This window comes from Schistocerca serialis, chromosome 3 (assembly GCF_023864345.2).
Source record: "Schistocerca serialis cubense isolate TAMUIC-IGC-003099 chromosome 3, iqSchSeri2.2, whole genome shotgun sequence".
Classification (NCBI taxonomy): Eukaryota; Metazoa; Arthropoda; class Insecta; order Orthoptera; family Acrididae; genus Schistocerca; species Schistocerca serialis.
Window position 1 is genome coordinate 148,413,911 of NC_064640.1, and position 15,670 is coordinate 148,429,580.

A 15,670-nucleotide genomic window follows, 5' to 3' on the forward strand; every position below is an offset into this window, starting at 1 on the left:
TGTAGAAGTATTCCTTCTCTTCTTTCCGGCCTGCCGGTTGTGTAGCAGATGACTTCGCATCATGAGGCGAACGTCTGGTGGCTTGTTGCAAGCTGGAGGTGGAGACGGGGAAGCTACCGTGACACTAGGTGATTTTACAATCGCTGTGTTGAATTTGAGGTCAGATGTCTGCATGGCCTTGTCTTCGAAAGCGAGATGTAGCATGAACAGCACTTTTAAGTGCCGGATGGTAAAACACAAGGTTTCCAACTAGCCAACAACTTGCGAGTAACCGGGTAATACACTTTTTCCTTCACCCAGATCTGGACGATCCGCTCATCGAGATACATGGGACAATCTCGGGAGGAGGTGGCATCGTCGTCATTGCAATTAATATAGCGGTTGGCTAGAGGTCGACAGGACACTCAAGTGTGGTTGTAACAATGATACTGGTGGCAGCACATTGGGTTTGGAATGTATGGTTGGACTGTGATAACTTCATAGCCTGCTTTGATGTTTGATGGAAGCACCAGTCTATCAAAAGTGAGAAGAACAATTTGTGTAGGCACTGAGGATGCATCTAATCACCCAACAGACTACAGCGACACCCTCATCAGATAGGTACGTTTGTATTTCTGCCTCAGTCAGACCATCGAACAGCCTAGTATTTAAAAACACCACAGGAAGAATTCGATGGGTAGCCACGGAGGAGCGAAGCTGCAAGCAGTTGTTGTGTTTGAGAATCTGAAGTAGTATCCAAAAGCAAAGTGTCAATGTGTAAATGAAAGCAGGGTTTCACAAGACCAGCAATTGCATCGACAGCTTTTAAATAATAAACAGATTCACCATAGCAAATAACTGATCATCAGTACGCGAAATCATGTGGAACCGTGGTGCATCTGGGAGGGTCTTTATATCATTAGACTCTGTCCCTTTACATTTTGTGGACGTTGACTGACGAGAAAGATTGGCTGATTGCGAGAAAATCTCCCATGATTGCCCGCGTTTCCGATGGCGCGCTCCTTCCAACTGCCCGCCCCCCCCCCCCCTCACCCCTTCAGTGAGGGGTGCGCCTGCCTTATGTGATTGTTCACACCTCCCAAACACTTGACAGACGGACCAATCGGCAATTTTGGAAGGTAGCAGCTCAGGCAATTACCCCTCCCTGGGCCTGGCCTATACCGGGGGTACGTGCAAAACCTACCCGTCGACCCAGGGCTGGTGGGAATTACGCGTTAGCCAGTGACCTGTCACGCGTCACACGTGTGGGTTAGTCTTCAGAGGAGGGGGGGGGAGGGGGGGAGGGGGGGGAGGGAGGGATGGAGGGAGGGAGAGATAGAGTGTCTCAAATTCCGAAGCGGAAGAAGGATAGGAGAAGGGAAACTTAAAGGAAACGGGAAAAAGAAATAATGGACAATCTGTTCTAATATTGGCTACTGAAAATGCAGAACGCATTTCCAAAAACATCCCAGACATATTCCTCATAGGAGGGGAAGAAGAGGATAGACACGCAACACGTAAGGGAACAATGCTACAAAGGCAAGCTAGCGATCGAGGACAACATAATGAGTTCTATTATTTAAGAAGTCTTCGGAGCCACCCACATATCTGTGAACTTATTCCATATGTTCGTACCTTCTTCAACAGCCTGCAGTGAGGCAACATCTCAAGTGCTTTTCCAGAAATCTATAAATATGGACTGCCTGTTACCCTTCATCCATAGTTCGCAGTATATCGTGAGAAAAGGGCAGCCTGAGTTTTGCACGAGCGATGCTTTCTAATTCCATACTGACTCGTGGACATAAGCTTCTTAGTCTGAAGAAAGTTTATTATATTCGAACTGAGAATATTTTCAAGCCTTCTGCAGCAAACAGAAGTCAGGGATATTGGTCTGTAATTTTGCGGGTCCGTTATTTTACCCTTCTTATACACTGGTGTTACCTGCGCTTTTTTCTTGTCGCTTGGGACTTCGTGCTGGGAGAGAGAGTCACGATAAACCCAAGCTAGGTAAGGGTCTAGTGCCTTACAGGCTTTGTAAAATCGATCTGGGATTCCATCTGGACTGGGTGATGTATCTGCTTTCAATTCTTTCAGTTGTTTCTCTACGCCAGGTATGCTTATTACTACATCGTCCATACGAAAGTCAGTCTGCTGGTCAAATGACGGTATGTTCGTACGATTCTCCTGTGTGAACGATTCCTTGAAAGTGAAATTTAAAACTTCGGGTTTCGTTTTGCAATCTTCAACTGCCACACCAGACTGGTCAATAAGGGACTGAATGCAAGCGTAAGACACGATTAGCGATTTTAAATACAACCAGAATTTTCTCGGGTTCTCCGCCAGATATTTTTCTAAGGTGTGACTGTGGTAGTTTTAGGTTTCGCACATAGATCTTTTCACAGACGCACGAATCTCTGCTAACCTTCGCTTGTCATATATGCGTTCCGCTTCGAACCGAGAGAGCAACAACCTCTGCTTTCTCAGCATCCCCCGAATTTCGTTATTAAACCATGGGGGCCTTTTACATCCTTTACCAATTTACTAGGCACATAACTCTCGAGACCAGGATATACAATCTGCTTCAACTTTGCCAATAATTCCCATACACCCCTCTTACTGGAACTAAGTAATGCCAGTTACCTGTCTAAATGAGATGTTAATAACTGCTTATCTGCTCTATCTAGCAGTAACTCCCGCCTAGCCTTCTTTACTGATTTATGAACTTTCGTAATCGTAGTTGCTATAATGACATGATCGCTAATTCCAGTTTCTAAGCTGACATAGTCGGTAAGGTCCGGCCCATTCGTAGCTGCTAGGTCTGAGATATTTCCATTGCGCGTAGGTGCCGAGTTAGCTGCTCAAGATAATTTTCAGAAAACATGTTCAGGAGTACTTCCCATAACTGCCTGCAGTCAAACCCCAGCTCTGGGCTGATGGTCTAAACAGCAACAAATTCAGTTTTTACCCTTTTGTGCGATTTCCACGTAGTGCATTTATTAAATTCCATGCTTATAACTTAACACAATACTGTAAAACTGCAGTGTGATTTACAAATTGGTTCAGAAACGTTTGTTTTACAATTGTTTTAGCTGGGCACGCTTGCAATTATTGATGTGCTCTACTTATTCTGGTATCTTATTTTTGTATTACTTTTACATATTTAATTTCTTGGGTTATTTTACTATTTCTATTGTTCGTCGCTGTAGGTTTCTTTTACTCGGTCAAAGATGCTAAAGAAACAACTCACTGCAACAAAGTCTGCAAGTAAACGATTATTGGGATTCTTCACACCTAAAGTCTCAAAAAATGCATTGTGAACTGCTGAAATGATTGCCCTCTAGAACCGATCTTTTAATTTTGTCGAGGGTACTGGCTTTCGCAGAGTAATGAATGCTGCTCTTCCAAAGTGTAAGGTGAAAGGTCGTGATTTTTTACGTCGTATTTGTGCAATAATTTGTAGAATAAGCTGGCATGAAAAATCAAGAATTTACTTGAGGGGGGAGGGGGGGGGGGAGGAGGAGGGAACAAAGGAAAAAATCATTAGTGAGGGAAATTTTATGCATGTTCATGAATAACCATTTCCATGACTAACAAGGGGAGGCGACAACGTTGGGATCGCACATTTTAATTCAAACTTTTTACACCTTTAGGAGGTGTACAAAGAACGTAACATGCAAGTAATAAGGTGTACTTAGAGAAAAATGTGAGAATTTTTACGCGTCTATTATCTGAGGTACCTGTGAGTAGGCGCTAGACGCTGGAATTCATGGTGGTCAAATGATTAGCGTTCGCGCTTCGGAATATGAACTGTACACTGTTCTTGTGGTCTGACATCGTTAGTGTATTAATCAATAATGTCATTCGCATGATTGTTTATCGAGGTTTGACTTGCGCTTTCCAAGCTTGTCCCTCGTCCTTGAAAATTTAATTAAAAATAGTAAACAGTCAAATAACGTATGAAATTCAGTACAATCTCACGAAAATACGCGTGGGTTTTTTCACTACATTACCTCTCAAATGTCAATGTGACCAGTGATGAAAAAAAAAAGTATAGATTAAAATGACAGTGTTGACACGACTTGAACTGTCGTTTCGTCCACGACCGTCTTGCAAAGCGAACACTAATCACTTGACCACCATAAACCAAACGTCCGGCACCTACTCACAGACATCAGTTCCATAATAGACGCGTAGATCTTTTGCGATTTTCTCAGAATTGCCACTGTAGTACACATTACTACTTGAATGTTGTTTAATAACATACTTAAGGGGTACAAAGTTTGAAGTAAATCAGTGATCTCAACATAATATACTCCGCTTACAAGTTTAGTAGTTCGGATTTTTAAAAATTGGAAACTCACTCTTTGATGAAGAGGTTTATCATAGATATACTGTCTACTATTATCTACAAACAATCAACTGAATTCATTCTTGAGGAAACTAAGTTGTCATAATTAACACCGGCTGCATGAATGGTGTTTAAACAGACACCTGTATTCCCGTCTGGATTGTCTGAGGACATGCTGTTTATGAAAGCCATGTCCAATTGAACAATGAGTTTTAGCTGGCTGTATTTTATGAAGTTTTTAAATTTTGTTAGCAGTGTTTTGATTGCACTTTTTTGTTGGTACTGTGGTTCAGTGTCTAGCTTAAGTACTGTCATTATGTGTTTTGGCATATTATTATCAGTAGTGGTAGTAACACAAAAAGTAGTAGTAAACAGATGTTCAACTATTTACACAATATAATAATTAAACTTCCCAGGCTACACACGTGTATCTCAACACACAGTCTAGTTGGGTGTGTTGTTGGACGGTTCATGTAGACTCGATGCCACCATGGAAACATCTGTTAGGACACTCAATGTGGCTCACTGAATGTCACCACAGTCACATGTAATGTCAGTGCTAAAGCCCCAATGGTGCACATTGTATTTGCACATACCTTTTTCAGTCCGTTATCTGCACTCCCAACTCTCTAGGATGATGGAAGCCTTGAAATTTAACAGTTGAGTTAAATTCATGGTACTGGGTTTCAGTGGCTTGCCAGGGACGTTTCCACTCAGCATCATGCTTGAACCCAGTGGAGAGCATGTGGACTCCTCCCTATGCTGGTCTTCTGGACCTGAGGTGCTTCCTAGGCAAATAGAGTAAATCTTCATGTAGAGTAATTGATTCATTCATCGGAACTTGTTGGCAAAGTTTTGGAGTGCCACCTTTTGACAAATACGAGCTGGACAGATGTATGATAGTATTGGCACCTAGCATGTAGATGTAGATCTGACTGTGCCACTAACGGTTCTCATAGCTGCATTCAAATGTACATCAACTTTCTTCACATGAGCACTGCACAGCCAAACTGCTGCAGAATATACCACCGCAAGGGATGCTCCACAGAGATCTGACTTATTCCCTCCCCATGTGCTACATGCCAGCTTCCTTACCAGGTTCACTCTCGTTTGTACCTTCTTAGCTACAATGGCAAGGTGTTTATGATACGTCAGTGTTCTGTGACACCAAGGTATTTTGGCATATGGTTTTGCTTGACTATACCAAGAGCACTAAACTGTGCATCTTTTCTGATTTTTAGATGATTATTTATTTATAGGTGGAAAAGACATTTCTGTTTTAGAAACATTAGACCTAACACACAATGTCTGAAAATATTCAGAGAGTTTAGTGTGGCTGTTTGTAAGGTGGTGTTCGCACTCTCAAAGGTCTTCAATGAAGTTGCAACGTCATCTGCATATTGGAATTTCTGGCATCTTAAGTATTGGAGATATATTAGCGCGCAAATTCGTAGCATTTTTGTTTTGCATGTAGGTATTCCTGCTGCTATCGGTTCAATTACCAATTGTCATTTTTTATGCTGTTCGCAGTTTCTGTCTGAGTTTCCATATTGTCATTTGGGGATAGTGTGTGGCCCTGTGGACACTACAAAATGGAGTGCCAAGTGGAGAAACTTTAATGTTTCAGACATATTCCTCCACGTTCAGAGGTGTGACAGCAGCAGAGGCAGCCACAAAATTTATGCTGTGTATGGGTATAATGTCATTAGACACAGCATGGAAAGAAACTGGTTTCCTCATTTATGGAGGATCATTTTGACACGGGTGACTCAATGTTCAGGAAAAGCTTCGGGGTTCGATGAAGATCATTTAAATGCACTAATCCACAACAATCCACTTCAGTGTACTTAACTATCATATGTAATGAACTGTGATCACTCCACCATCGGGCGACATTTGCATGCAATGGGGAAGGTTCAAAATTTGGATGTATGGGTGCCTCATGTTCTAAGCCAAAATCACAAAAATCAGAGGGGGGACATACGTGCATCTCTACTTGTTCATCCTCAACAGGTTCACAAACAGCACCAACCATTCCTATTCTTTTGTCACTACCAGTGATGAAAAATGGTGTCTTTATGCTAACATAAGGAAAAGAAAGGAATGGTTGAGCCCAAACAAAGCAGCAACTTCTCATACAAAGACCTGTGTGCAACCACAAAAGATGTTACGCATCTGGTGGAACTGCAATGGTGTGGTGTACTACAAACTGCTTCCCCACGGTGTAGCTACCACTGCTGACATTTACTGTCAACAACCGATACTTCCTGCAGATGTACTCCAAGAATGACTGGGAAGATTTTGTGAAGTGATGCAAGGATAACACCTGCCCGCATTCTGCTAGACTGACAAAAAACATCGGACAGGAGTTCGGTTGCAAAGTCATTCCACACCCACCTTATTCACCTAATCTTGTGTCCACATATTTTCACCTATGAAACAATCTTCAAGCAACTAACTTTCCGGATGAAAATGTGCTCCAAACATGGCTTGACAAGTGCTTTGCCGTACTAATATGCGATTTTTACAACTGCAGAATCGTAAAGTTACTCAGTGTTTGCACACTGTTGTAAATTCTGAGGGATAATGTATTGTTGACGACTGAAGTCATATTAATATCTGTTGTGTTTATTACACTTGTGAAAAATGCTACGAACTTATCAACCGATCTGACAGACTGTAAGTAGCAATTTGTGTTCATTAGCCCTGTTCACTGCTTTGGTCACAGTTTCTTGTGCTGTTAACTACAAAATCCTTCAGCTAGAGCTGCTCTGATTATATTCTAAGTACTGACCAGACTGAAATGTGTGGTTATAGAGGGGCTATATCCCTGAGAACTTGTATTAGCTATGCCTAGTGCCATGATAGGTTAAGAGGGTTATTGTCCAATACATGTAAGCAGTATCATATGACAAATGGCTACTGCCTTAATTGTAATGCTATCATAACTGAAGTTGATGAACACTGAATGAGCACAATGGGTAAAGAATCAGCTTAGGTGTAGCTTAGTGAGTGGCTGCTAGTGTTTTTTACTAATTCATAGTAGCAATTTGTGCTAACTGGACATGGGGTAATATCTGCAACTTTGTTACGGATGTTGGTTCTGGATTTTAACTTGGGGTGACTAACCAGTGTGTTAACCAGTATCACTAGATGGTTGTGTTTGTGTGAGAATGCATACAATGATCATGCGGATATTAATTACAAACTGTGCTATAATAACTAATTGCACTGTCTGTTGAGACATTTAATACGGATTGATGCCACAATTTTATTTTCTTGAATAGCGTAATTGTGATCAGTGAATGGATTTTTTTTATGAAATACTTAAATTGTTGGTCAAACAATGGAAAATCCAGGATGGAATGTAACACTACCAGAGAAGGAAAGTTGCTACTCACCATATAGCAGAGACGCTGAGTCGCGATAGGCACAACAAAAAAGATTCACACAATTCTAGCTTTTGGCCATTAAGGCCTTTGTTAGCAGTACACACACACACACACCACACACACACACACACTCTCTCTCTCTCTCTCTCTCTCTCTCTCTCTCTCTCTCTCTCTCTCTCTCTCTCTCTCTTCCCCCCCCCCCCCCACCAAATTGTTGGTCAACTGCATGTTTTATAGTGTGTTTGAAATATAAAATTGTCAGCCAGTTGTGTTGAAGCGAGGATGTGAGAACATTTAATAGTTAAAATTAGTTACTCAGATCTGTCCTAGTACAAAATCATTTGTGCCTTCAGTTTGTCTTTCATCTTCAGGAATTCTGACATTCGCACCATTGCTGATTATCAACACTGGGCTGGTCAAGTTCTGATGTCTGGTACAGCATTCACTCTGAAGACAATGGACAGTCAAATTTCTTCTCAGATTCTGAACACCCGAAGTTGAATTGCTTGCACAATTTGAAATTCAGGAACTTAATAAAGATTGTTTTAGCACAATGAACTCAGTCCTACAAATATATCAATCCACTCCCCTAATCTTACTGTGTGGCACAAATCATCCTCAACATTCATTTTGCCATTTATTGTGTAATGATTACAATACCTAAAAATGATGGGGTTTGTACACAATATCTACAGCATCAAGTCTTAAATTTTAAAGCTGCTCTTTCCCTTCATGTCCATCAGAACTTTAAATTCCTTTAATTTTTCTAACCATTACTGCCAACATAATCACTGCAATAATTACTCTTGATGTAAATGTGAACATATCCAAAGTAACATTTGCTAATCTTTGCAATATTAGTTTTACAGTGTGTTAGGAAGGCCATTAGCTGCACGATACCTAACAAGTTACTTCATACTGTGAAGTTTGTAAAGGTTATGGTTTCATTACTGGCATATAAAGCACTTTCTGCACCTAGAGGATACAGGAATGTGTAACACTCAATCTGCAAGAAATTAAATGCTCTTATATGAAATAATCTCTACAAAATGCCACTGATTTTTCCAGTCAACATTCTGGACACTGCAGGTGACTGAATATTATTTTTCTATAGAAGCATTTCTGGTTTAACACTACAGTAACTAATAGCAATGAAGTTCAAGTCAAATCACAATGTCTGCAAGTATTTTCCTCCATTGTTTCTTTGGTGTACCAGAATGGATTAGAAATTAATCTTCCTTTCTTCATTATCAGAAAGTGGAAGAACAAGCAAGCATTCGAATCAATGTAAATTAACACTACCTACTCCACTTCTAATATGTGGTTTAAATACTATGACCACTGGCTGTGTATAGAGTTACTGAACATCCTTTTAACTTGGAAACTAGAAAATTTCATTCCTTGCATTACTTTAAGATGAAACGTTTATTTCACAATTGTTTTATGCCAACAATCCAAAGAAGAAAATTAGCTCACCCAATTGTTTTAAAGAAAAATTGCATTGTTTGCATTGTTACACAGTTTCACCACTTACTGGTGACTGAATTACAACAATGTAATTTAATTGTTAAGAACACACACACACACACACACACACACCTGCGTGTACACAATGTTTTACTTCACACCCCACAGCATCTCGTTTAGGCACTAAGCCTTGATGAAACTTCTGTAGTCAGGAACTTCTGGAGAAACATAGTAGTTAAAGAATGGGAGGATTGCATTGTATTCACAAATTATTGTCCTGTCTTTTGTAGGGTTGTTAAGTACAATCCATTCTGCAACCAAAGAAACACTTATTACAGCCTTTCCAGCAGAAGAAATCCACCTCCCTTTGAGGTGAGACTATCACCTTTCAAACAATTTCTTGGCATCTTATTTCTGGTATTGAATGCTGGATCTAAGTCTCATGCACAGTAACAAATAGACAAAATCAGTTAAATTCTATTTAAAATTGTAAAAATATAGCTCAAATCCATTCAAATCTGATTAGGTAAGAAATCAAGTATGACAACTATCTTGCACAACACTTCCCTAGTAATTTTTGCCATATGACATACTAAAATTTCTTATGACATGCCTATGATGTCAGCTATTCACATACCTTTTATCACACATCTTCCAATATACTGTGCATTTTTTCTTCCGTAACTGCTATTTTTGGACATCTTATCTTTGTATAGTCGAGCAGAAACGTGACTTGATAATTCAACTGCAAATTTGTTAACAAGTTAAAACTAAGGAACAAATCTCCTATAAACCTTTTACTGAAGTCTGAAATGAGAGTCCTCTAATAGTAAGCCAAAACCTGGAAGCAGCTGTGCTTCATGAAGTACACAGGTTAATATAGTAAGCAATTCACAGCAGTAGTGTTGCTAACTTCCCAAAAAATTGTTCAGTATAGGGGTACCCCTTTATCCTCCATCAGAATTAACCACACAGTACCATAAGAAAATATTCAACAACTACTCTGCCACTCAAGTTATGGTTTATGTTATTGTTCAACAACAATAATTTCTTTCATATAAACTCCATCTCTGGGCCAGATCAAGAAATTTTCACCTTACTCTTTCATCTCCATTGTAGGAGTACAGGGTGCCTGCACCTGAATGTTACAATACTACGTAATGAAGTTCTTACACTAGTCTTACACTACCAAAGACAAAAATATTTTTAAGTATACCTCATCAAAATGTCCAAAGAACATTAATCAGTTTATGTGGAGGCCAATAAAATTAATTTCTCCACCAATCCATCTATTAGGATATTTTAACATTTTTTGTGCACATCTTCCAGATTGTACTTGATCGCACAGAAACAAATGTTAGCACCTAACGTTTAATGAACGTCATATGCTGCCCAGTGCTGGGAAGATATGCACACCAACATCCTGCAGGTATAGCATAAAAACCAGCCAGCCAAAAGCACATTTCACATACATCCCATACCCAAGTTTGTGTTGAAACACACCAAACACCCTTGTGCAGGGATCATACATGGGTGGCAGTCAAAGAAAGCAAGCAACAAAAACTGCACAGTCTGGACTTAAAATCTGAATACAGGAAGTAAAATATAATAAATGTTGACAATGAGGTCTAACAATAAACACACACTAGTGTGGCCGCAACATGTATGAATGCACAAAATAAAAAGTTGTGTTTTGCAGGTGGTAGGTCTCAAATAATCCATCTTCATTGGCTTCCTGAACATCCACACAACAGTTAAAGGATGGTCATCTTCACAAAACTTTTGTCAAATAGTAATATTATAAAATAATAATTTTGTGGGACATGAAACTGTATCTTGATACTTGTGCTGCTTCAAAATTTGTTGAATAATGTTGGCTCCATCTGTAGTTGTCCAGGTCCACAACAGCTGATAAATCTGTTTTAAGCAAACACAAACTTCAAGGAATGTTCTTTGAACCATTAAGTCCGTACAATGAGTAACTGCTTTGACTTATGACTTCAGCTTGTGTACACCCCATTTGGTAACTATAGTTACACTGGCACAAGATGATCCCTTGCCACAAGTGCTGTTGCCAGCTTTCAGCTGTGAAGTGCGAACGACGTGTTATGTAATTGACTCGACTACAGGATAAATGCTGTGCTGGATATAAACTATTTTACTAGAAGATTCTCTGTACAAAGTTGGGATATCCATCAACAGCCTCAGAAGTTAACAGTCCGTTATCATAAGTTGCAGTTTTAAAGACTTACACATTTTAAAAATTCCCATACAATATGACATTCCTGACCTTTTTGTTCCTAATTCTTTCACCAAACTGTGAAAGTGAATGTATTAGACCTAAGCAGCAATTTGTAGTTCAATGCATTAAGTGTTCACACCATGTGTGCTCAGAAGTGGCTAATACTTTCAAAATATGTTATGTACCACATTCGAATTTCTGATTTGGCTGTACACCATCACAGGTCACTGTATCACAAAACCTGGCACTTTAATATCCAATCTGTCCTGCATGTTGGGGGAATGATACAAGACCCAAGTCGAAACATGGCCCCGGGAGTAGACAGCATTCCATTAGAGCTACTGACAGCCTTGGGAGAGCCTGTCCTGACAAAACTCTACCATCTGCTGAGCAAAATCTATGAGACAGGCAAAATACCCTCAGACTTCAAGAAGAATATAATAATTCCAATCCCAAAGAAATCAGGTGTTGACAGGTGTGAAAATTACTGAACCATCAGTTTAATAAGTCATGGCTGCAAAATAGTAACGCAAATTCTTTACAGACGAATCGAAAAACTGGTAGAAGTGGACCTCGGGAAAGATCAGTTTGGATTCCGTAGAAATATTGGAACATGTGAGGCAATACTGACCCTACGACTTATCTTAGAAGCTAGATTAAGAAAAGGCAAACCTACATTCCTAGCATTTGTAGACTTAGAGAAAGCTTTTGACAATGTTGACTGGAATACTCTCTTTCATATTCTGAAGGTGGCAGGGGTAAAATACAGGGAGCGAAAGGTTATTTACAATTTGTACAGAAACCAGATGGCAATTATAAGAGTCACGGGACATGAAAGTGGGCAGTACTTGGGAAGGGAGTGAGACACGGTTGTAGTCTATCCCCGATGTTATTCGATCTGTATACCGAGCTAGCAATAAAGGAAGCAAAAGAAAAATTCATAGTAGGTATTAAAATCCATGGAGAAGAAATAAAAACTTCAAGGTTCGCCGATGACACTAGTTCTGTCAGACAGAGCAAAGGACTTGGAAGAGCAGTTGAACGGAATGGACAGTGTCTTGAAAGGAGGATATAAGATGAACATCAACAAAAGCAAAACGAGGATAATGGAATGTAGTCCAATTAAGTCGGGTGATGCTGAGGGAATTAGATTAGGAAATGAGACACAAAGTAGTGAAGGCGTTTTGCTATTTGGGGAGCAAAATAACTGATGATGGTCAAAGTAGAGAGAATATAAAATGTAGACTGGCAATGGCAAGGAAAGCGTTTCTGAAGAAGAAAAATTTGTTAACATTGAGATTTAAGTGCCAGGAAGTCGTTTTTGAGAGAATTTGTATGGAGTGTAGCCATGTATGGAAGTAAAACATGGACAATAAATAGTTTGGACAAGAAGAGAATAGAAGCTTTCAATATGTGGTGCTACAGAAGAATGCTGAAGATAAAGTGGGTAGATCACATAACTAATGAGGAGGTATTGAATAGGATTGGGGAGAAGAGTTTGTGGCATAACTTGACTAGAAGAAAGGATCGGTTGGTAGGACATGTTCTGAGGCATCAAGGCATCACCAATATAGTTTTGGAGGGCAGCGTGGAGGGTAAAAATCATAGAGGGAGACCATGAGATGAATACACTAAGCAGATTCAGAAGGATGTAGACTGCAGTACGTACTGAGAGATGAAGCAGCTTGCACAGGATACAGTAGCATGGAGAGCTGCATCAAACCAGTCTCAGGACTGAAAACAACAAATCCATAAACATCACGGGGCTTCATAGAAAAAACAAACGGAGTTCAGATTCAATGTCCAGTCAAAATTGATAGCAACTGCACACAAGTTGAGCTGCACAAGAGTATCATATGAAGTTGCCAGTTTAGTCAAACATTTATAATTGTATTTTACATTATAACTGTGTATACTTTTTTTTGTTAATTCTTATTAGACACCCAAGCAAATAGTTTATTTCAAGTTTATCCTCACTGATGCCTCATGTCCTTGCATGAAGCATGTTTGTATACTAGACATTTCAACTGTTACCAGTGCCATTTCGACAGCTGACTTAACTTGTGGAAGTACCAATTTATGCAAATTAACGTAAAGAATAATTGACTTTCCTAGTAATTTTCGTGGGAAGCCTCGTTTGCTACACTAAGTAGACACCTGACAACTGGAATTTTATCATGTACCAATTCAGTAGCAACACAAACGCATATACGAATTCGAAAATACCGACTGACTACTGGTGTGCCGTCAACGAAGGTAACATTGAATTACGGCAAAAGCTGAGAACTACCACAACTAACAAATGCTAATCGGAAAGGGCACAAAATCCATTATCAGCAATTCATGGGTCAAGTTAAGTTCGTGATGCTGTCACTGAACCTTGCGCATTTCGCTCAACCACATCGTTACATTTATATCATACTTATTTCCATTGCGTTGCTACACGTACACTATCTTCAAATGGACTATTTCCCCCCACCCAACAACGGTTTCCCAACAGAGAAAATAAGCCAAGATGCGCACGATTTCTACAACTAAACGATGTTTTTTTTTATAAATGAAATCTTCACTGTAACATGTTATTAAGTACTCCTCTTCAGATTACACGAAATATCACGACACTTAGAGACAATTCATTCCATTTTATTTGATTATTTACTTTTTTCATATACCGGGATTATTTCCGCCACAACCCGCGATAGAAGTGCCAGATTTACAAATAAAATACAGTTTCTCTATAAAAAATTAAGGAATGTTAACCGTCTACGTAACTTCGTATGCCCAATTTCGTTTTAACAGTCGTCAACGTGAAATTCGAAGGTGGGCACCAGAAATTATTCTTCCAGCACGATTCCGTACAATAGATACTTTTTATTTGAGGTGCTGCCACAGACAATGATTGCACAATGACAATGAACGTCAGTATGTAAAACTACATCAATTTTGTATGTTTTTTTATTACCAAAATCAGCAACTGCGTGTAAAGCCAATGTTGCTGAAGTCATGAGTTCCAGACAGTGACTTAAAGATGTTTTTCAGCTCTCTCTGGGTTAAAAGTAGAAACACTTTTGTGACGTGAAATGCAGAAACTGCGTCAAAAATGCAAGTAGATGTATTAATATTTCAATGCTACAGTAACACGAAGAAAATATCTTCTACCTCACACGATGCATCCACTAACGTAAATATAACCGTCGCACCCCAACAAGTATTTGTCTTCTCAACAGCATATAGATTGCATCCGTGTACTTACAACTGCACACTCATAATTACAATACTAAGAATAATTCTGCGTAACTAAAAGGTATTTAATCGTAAATATGAACAAGCAGTTGACTTGTTTACACCGGTCAACTACGTAGTATCCACAAGTTCTTCCCGCGCACCTGCTGGCTACTGTCGCACAAGTGGAATATGAATCACATAACCTAACAAAAAACGTGCAAAACAGTTTTAAAACCACGGGGATTCTTACCTTCGCTTAGAAGCTGTCATTCACAAGTTCAGATTTTTGAAACGACCGGTTACAAACACTTTCGAAATATACAGCCTTCAATGTTAGTGTCCAGAGATCACTGCTACGATCAGCTGGGCCTCCATGCATTACACACTAGCACAAGAGTAACACTTTGTCTTACTCCCTCCTTCGTCAACATGCCAGTTATTGTTATTCTGTCTTTGTTGTTCGTTATTTATTTTGTTAAGCTTTATAAATTTATAATAAATGGCGAAAGATTAATTGAAGCAGTGAGACAGCAGTCTGACCTTATGACACAATGGCATTAATTTACTTGCCCTCTGCTACAGTTATTGAGTGTATTTATAAACATGGCGATATCGTATTCAATATTTTCCAGTGCAATGGATTGCAATATGGCTACAACTTGAAGTGATAAAAGTACTGTGAGCAGAATCAGATTGATTAGTAAGTGGAAGTTATTTGTACGTTGTTAGTCACTTGGAATCTTTCATAAAGAGAGGGACTGAAACCTTCAGCAACTGCTACAGTAACAAGATGCTTCTCTTGCGAAATGTGCATCAACTATTGTATTAGACTTGTTTGTTTAAATAAAAAAAACAACAACTTAAACATTAGTGTCATGCAATAATTTGTGTAATGTAATATCTTTTACAGACATCTTTTATTAACCTGACACGTTCCACATCATTACAAAGTGTCGTATTCATGATCTATGGAACAAGTATTAATCTACTCTAATCTAATCTAACTATTTATTGCTA

General features: G+C 39.3%; 1 protein-coding gene across 2 annotated transcripts in view; it reads right to left on the reverse strand.

Annotated features, from left to right (window-relative positions):
* LOC126469857 (nuclear pore complex protein Nup98-Nup96-like) overlaps positions 1 to 15,055 on the reverse strand; it is a 232,716-nt gene extending 217,661 nt beyond the window's left edge. The window contains exons 1-2 of one of the 2 annotated variants that reach the window (XM_050097164.1): positions 14,904 to 15,039; positions 4,924 to 5,115 (exon numbers count right to left, since the gene is read on the reverse strand). The gene's annotated coding sequence lies outside the window, so the exon portion shown is untranslated. Of the gene's footprint in view, positions 1 to 4,923; positions 5,116 to 14,903 lie in introns of both variants that reach the window. The other variant, XM_050097163.1, reaches the window with a different exon arrangement.
* Between the last annotated feature and the right edge of the window lie 615 nt (positions 15,056 to 15,670).